Source organism: Camellia sinensis, unplaced genomic scaffold (genome assembly GCF_055761805.1).
Source record: "Camellia sinensis isolate YWXY unplaced genomic scaffold, ASM5576180v1 Unanchor6, whole genome shotgun sequence".
Lineage (NCBI taxonomy): Eukaryota > Viridiplantae > Streptophyta > Magnoliopsida > Ericales > Theaceae > Camellia > Camellia sinensis.
The window spans coordinates 17,762,501-17,768,552 of NW_028129474.1; positions in this window are offsets into that span (position 1 = coordinate 17,762,501).

Sequence of the window (6,052 nt, forward strand, 5' to 3'; positions counted from 1 at the left end):
CGGCGTCGCCCAACATGCCATGCCACGGCCTCGGCCCGCATGCCTTGCCACGGCCTCGGCCGCGCATGCCATGCCACCGCGTTGCCCGGCATGCCATGCCTTGGCCTCGGTCAACATGCCATGCCACGGCCTCGGCCTCGGCCCGCATGCCTTGCTACGGCGTCGCCCAACATGCAGTGCCACGGCCTCGGCCCGCATGCCATGCCACGGCCTCGGCCCGCATGCCTTGCCACGGCGTCGCCCAACATGCCATGCCACGGCCTCGGCCCGCATGCCTTGCCACGGCCTCGGCCGCGCATGCCATGCCACCGCGTTGCCCGGCATGCCATGCCTTGGCCTCGGTCAACATGCCATGCCACAGCCTCGGCCTCGGCCCGCATGCCTTGCTACGGCGTCGCCCAACATGCAGTGCCACGGCCTCGGCCCGCATGCCATGCCACGGCCTCGGCCCGCATGCCTTGCCACGGCGTCGCCCAACATGCCATGCCACGGCCTCGGCCCGCATGCCTTGCCACGGCCTCGGCCGCGCATGCCATGCCACCGCGTTGCCCGGCATGCCATGCCTTGGCCTCGGTCAACATGCCATGCCACGGCCTCGGCCTCGGCCCGCATGCCTTGCTACGGCGTCGCCCAACATGCAGTGCCACGGCCTCGGCCCGCATGCCATGCCACGGCCTCGGCCCGCATGCCTTGCCACGGCGTCGCCTAACATGCCATGCCACGGCCTCGGCTAGCATGCCATGCCACGGCCTCGGCCCGCATGCCTTGCCAAGGCGTTGCCCAACATGCCATGCCATGCCACGGCCTCGGCCCGCATGTCTTGCCAAGGCGTTGCCCAACATGCCATGCCACGGCCTCGGCCCGCATGCCTTGCCACGGCGTTGCCCAGCATGCCATGCCACCGCGTTGCCCGGCATGCCATGCCTTAGCCTTGGCCAGCATGGCATGCCACGGCCTCGGCCCGCATGCCTTGCCACGGCGTTGCCCAACATGCCATGCCACGGCCTCGGCCCGCATGCCATGCCATGCCATGCCTTGGCCTTGGCCAGCATGACATGCCACGGCCTCGGACCGCATGCCTTGCTACGGCGTCGCCCAACATGCCATGCCACGGCCTCGGCCTCGGCCCGCATGACATGCCACGGCCTCGGCCATCATGCCATGCCACGGCCTCGGCCCGCATGCCTTGCCACGGCGTTGCCCAACATGCCATGCCACGGCCTCGGCCCGCATGCCATGCCATGCCACGGCCACGGCCCGCATGCCATGCCACGGCCACGGCCTCGGCCCGCATGCCTTGCTACGGCGTCGCCCAACATGCCATGCCACGGCCTCGGCCCGCATGCCGTGCCACGGCCTCGGCCCGCATGCCATGCCATGCCACGGCCCGCATGTCTTGCCACGGCGTTGCCAAACATGCCATGCCACGGCCTCGGCCCGCATGCCTTGCGACGGCGTCGCCCAACATGCCATGCCACGGCCACGGCCCGCATGCCATGCCACGGCCTCGGCCCGCATGCCATGCCACGGCCTCGGCCCGCATGCCTTGCTGCGGCGTTGCCCAACATGCCATGCCACGGCCTCGGCCCGCATGCCTTGCCACCGCGTTGCCCAGCATGCCATGCCACCGCGTTGCCCGGCGTGCCATGCCTTAGCCTTGGCCAACATGTCGAGCCACGGCCTCGGCCCGCATGCCATGCCATGCCACAGCCCGCATGTCTTGCCACGGCATTGCCAAACATGCCATGCCACGGCCTCGGCCCGCATGACGTGCCACGGCCTCGGCCCGCATGCCATGCCACGGCCTCGGCCCGCATGACATGCCACGGCCTCGGCCCGCATGCCTTGCCACGACGCCGCCCAACTTGCCATGCCACGGCCTCGGCCCGCATGCCATGCCACGGCCTCGGCCCGCATGACATGCCACGGCCTCGGCCCGCATGCCTTGCTACGGCGTCGCCCAACATGCCATGCCACGGCCTCGGCCCGCATGCCATGCCACGGCCTCGGCCCGCATGACAAGCCACGGCCTCGGACCGCATGCCTTGCTACGGCGTCGCCCAACATGCCATGCCACGGCCTCGGCCCGCATGCCACGGCACGGCCTCGGCCCGCATGCCTTGCTACGGCGTCGCCCAACATGCCATGCCACGGCCTCGGCCCGCATGCCATGCCACGGCCTCGGCCCGCATGACATGCCACGGCCTCGGACCGCATGCCTTGCTACGGCGTCGCCCAACATGCCATGCCACGGCCTCGGCCCGCATGCCACGGCACGGCCTCGGCCCGCATGCCTTGCTACGGCGTCGCCCAACATGCCATGCCACGGCCTCGGCCCGCATGCCATGCCACGGCCTCGGCCCGCATGACATGCCACGGCCTCGGACCGCATGCCTTGCTACGGCGTCGTCCAACATGCCATGCCACGGCCTCGGCCCGCATGCCATGCCACGGCCTCGGCCCGCATGCCATGCCACGGCCTCGGCCCGCATGCCTTGCTGCGGCGTTGCCCAACATGCCATGCCACGGCCTCGGCCCGCATGCCTTGCCACCGCGTTGCCCAGCATGCCATGCCACCGCGTTGCCCGGCGTGCCATGCCTTAGCCTTGGCCAACATGTCGAGCCACGGCCTCGGCCCGCATGCCATGCCATGCCACGGCCCGCATGTCTTGCCACGGCGTGGCCAAACATGCCATGCCACGGCCTCGGCCCGCATGCCTTGCTACGGCGTCGCCCAACATGCCTTGCCACGGCCTCGGCCCGCATGCCATGCCACGGCCTCGGCCCGCATGACATGCCACGGCCTCGGCCAGCATGCCTTGCCACGACGCCGCCCAACTTGCCATGCCACGGCCTCGGCCCGCATGCCATGCCACGGCCTCGGCCCGCATGACATGCCACGGCCTCGGCCCGCATGCCTTGCTACGGCGTCGCCCAACATGCCATGCCACGGCCTCGGCCCGCATGCCATGCCACGGCCTCGGCCCGCATGACATGCCACGGCCTCGGACCGCATGCCTTGCTACGGCGTCGCCCAACATGCCATGCCACGGCCTCGGCCCGCATGCCACGGCACGGCCTCGGCCCGCATGCCTTGCTACGGCGTCGCCCAACATGCCATGCCACGGCCTCGGCCCGCATGCCATGCCACGGCCTCGGCCCGCATGACATGCCACGGCCTCGGACCGCATGCCTTGCTACGGCGTCGCCCAACATGCCATGCCACGGCCTCGGCCCGCACGCCACGGCACGGCCTCGGCCCGCATGCCTTGCTACGGCGTCGCCCAACATGCCATGCCACGGCCTCGGCCCGCATGCCATGCCACGGCCTCGGCCCGCATGACATGCCACGGCCTCGGACCGCATGCCTTGCTACGGCGTCGCCCAACATGCCATGCCACGGCCTCGGCCCGCATGCCATGCCACGGCCTCGGCCCGCATGACATGCCACGGCCTCGGCCCGCATGCCTTGCGACGGCGTCGCCCAACATGCCTTGCCACGGCCTCGGCCCGCATGCCATGCCACGGCCTCGGCCCGCATGCCTTGCCACGACGTCGCCCAACTTGCCATGCCACGGCCTCGGCCCGCATGCCATGCCACGGCCTCGGCCCGCATGACATGCCACGGCCTCGGACCGCATGCCTTGCTACGGCGTCGCCCAACATGCCATGCCACGGCCTCGGCCCGCATGCCATGCCACGGCCTCGGCCCGCATGACATGCCACGGCCTCGGACCGCATGCCTTGCTACGGCGTCGCCCAACATGCCATGCCACGGCCTCGGCCCGCATGCCACGGCACGGCCTCGGCCCGCATGCCTTGCTACGGCGTCGCCCAACATGCCATGCCACGGCCTCGGCCCGCATGCCATGCCACGGCCTCGGCCCGCATGACATGCCACGGCCTCGGCCCGCATGCCTTGCTACGGCGTCGCCCAACATGCCTTGCCACGGCCTCGGCCCGCATGCCATGCCACGGCCTCGGCCCGCATGCCTTGCCACGACGTCGCCCAACTTGCCATGCCACGGCCTCGGCCCGCATGCCATGCCACGGCCTCGGCGCGCATGACATGCCACGGCCTCGGCCCGCATGCCATGCTACGGCGTCGCCCAACATGCCATGCCACGGCCTCGGCCCGCATGCCATGCCACGGCCTCGGCCCGCATGACAGGCCACGGCCTCGGACCGCATGCCTTGCTACGGCGTCGCCCAACATGCCATGCCACGGCCTCGGCCCGCATGCCACGGCACGGCCTCGGCCCGCATGCCTTGCTACGGCGTCGCCCAACATGCCATGCCACGGCCTCGGCCCGCATGCCATGCCACGGCCTCGGCCCGCATGACATGCCACGGCCTCGGACCGCATGCCTTGCTACGGCGTCGCCCAACATGCCATGCCACAGCCTCGGCCCGCATGCCGTGCCACGGCCTCGGCCTCGGCCCGCATGCCTTGCTACGACGTTGGCCAACATGCCATGCCACGGCCCCGGCCCGCATGCCATGCCACCGCGTTGCCCGGCGTGCCATGCCTTAGCCTTGGCCAACATGTCGTGCCACGGCCTCGGCCCGCATGCCATGCCATGCCACGGCCCTCATGTCTTGCCACGGCGTTGCCAAACATGCCATGCCACGGCCTCGGCCCGCATGCCTTGCTACGGCGTCGCCCAACATGCCATGACATGCCACGGCCTCGGCCCGCATGCCTTGCTACGGCGTCGCCCAACATGCCATGCCACGGCCTCGGCCCGCATGCCATGCCACGGCCTCGGCCCGCATGCCTTGCGACGGCGTCGCCCAACATGCCATGCCACGGCCTCTGCCCGCATGCCATGCCACGGCCTCGGCCCGCGTGACATGCCACGGCCTCGGCCCGCATGCCTTGCCACGACGTCGCCCAACTTGCCATGCCACGGCCTCGGCCCGCATGCCATGCCACGGCCTCGGCGCGCATGACATGCCACGGCCTCGGCCCGCATGCCTTGCTACGGCGTCGCCCAACATGCCATGCCACGGCCTCGGCCCGCATGCCATGCCATGGCCTCGGCCCGCATGACATGCCACGGCCTCGGACCGCATGCCTTGCTACGGCGTCGCCCAACATGCCATGCCACGGCCCCGGCCCGCATGCCTTGCCACCGCGTTGCCCGGCGTGCCATGCCACCGCGTTGCCCGGCGTGCCATGCCTTAGCCTTGGCCAACATGTCGTGCCACGGCCTCGGCCCGCATGCCATGCCATGCCACGGCCCGCATGTCTTGCCACGGCGTTGCCAAACATGCCATGCCACGGCCTCGGCCCGCATGCCTTGCCACGGCCTCGGCCAACATGCCATGCCACGGCCTCGGCCCGCATGCCATGCCACGGCCTCGGCCCGCATGACATGCCACGGCCTCGGCCCGCATGCCTTGCTACGGCGTCGCCCAACATGCCATGCCACGGCCTCGGCCCACATGCCATGCCACGGCCTCGGCCCGCATGCCTTGCCACCGCGTTGCCCAGCATGCCATGCCACCGCGTTGCCCGGCGTGCCATGCCTTAGCCTTGGCCAACATGTCGTGCCACGGCCTCGGCCCGCATGCCATGCCACGGCCTCGGCCCGCATGTCTTGCCACGGCGTTGCCCAACATGCCATGCCACGGCCTCGGCCCCCATGCCTTGCCACCGCGCTGCCCAGCATGCCAATGCACCGCGTTGCCCGGCGTGCCATGCCTTAGCCTTGGCCAACATGCCACGCCACGGCCTCGGCCCGCATGGCTTGCCAGGGCGTTGCCCAACATGCCATGCCACGGCCTCGGCCCGCATGTCTTGCCACGGCGTTGCCCAACATGCCATGCCATGCCACGCCACGGCCTCGGCCCGCATGCCATGCCACGGCCTCGGCCCGCATGCCATGCCATGCCACGGCCTCGGCCCGCATGCCATGCCACGGCCTCGGCCAGCATGCCATGCCACGGCCTCGGCCAGCATGCCATGCCAAGGCCTCGGCCCGAATGCCTTGCCACGGCGTTGCCCAGCATGCCATGCCACCGCGTTGCCCAGCGGGCCGTGCCGCGG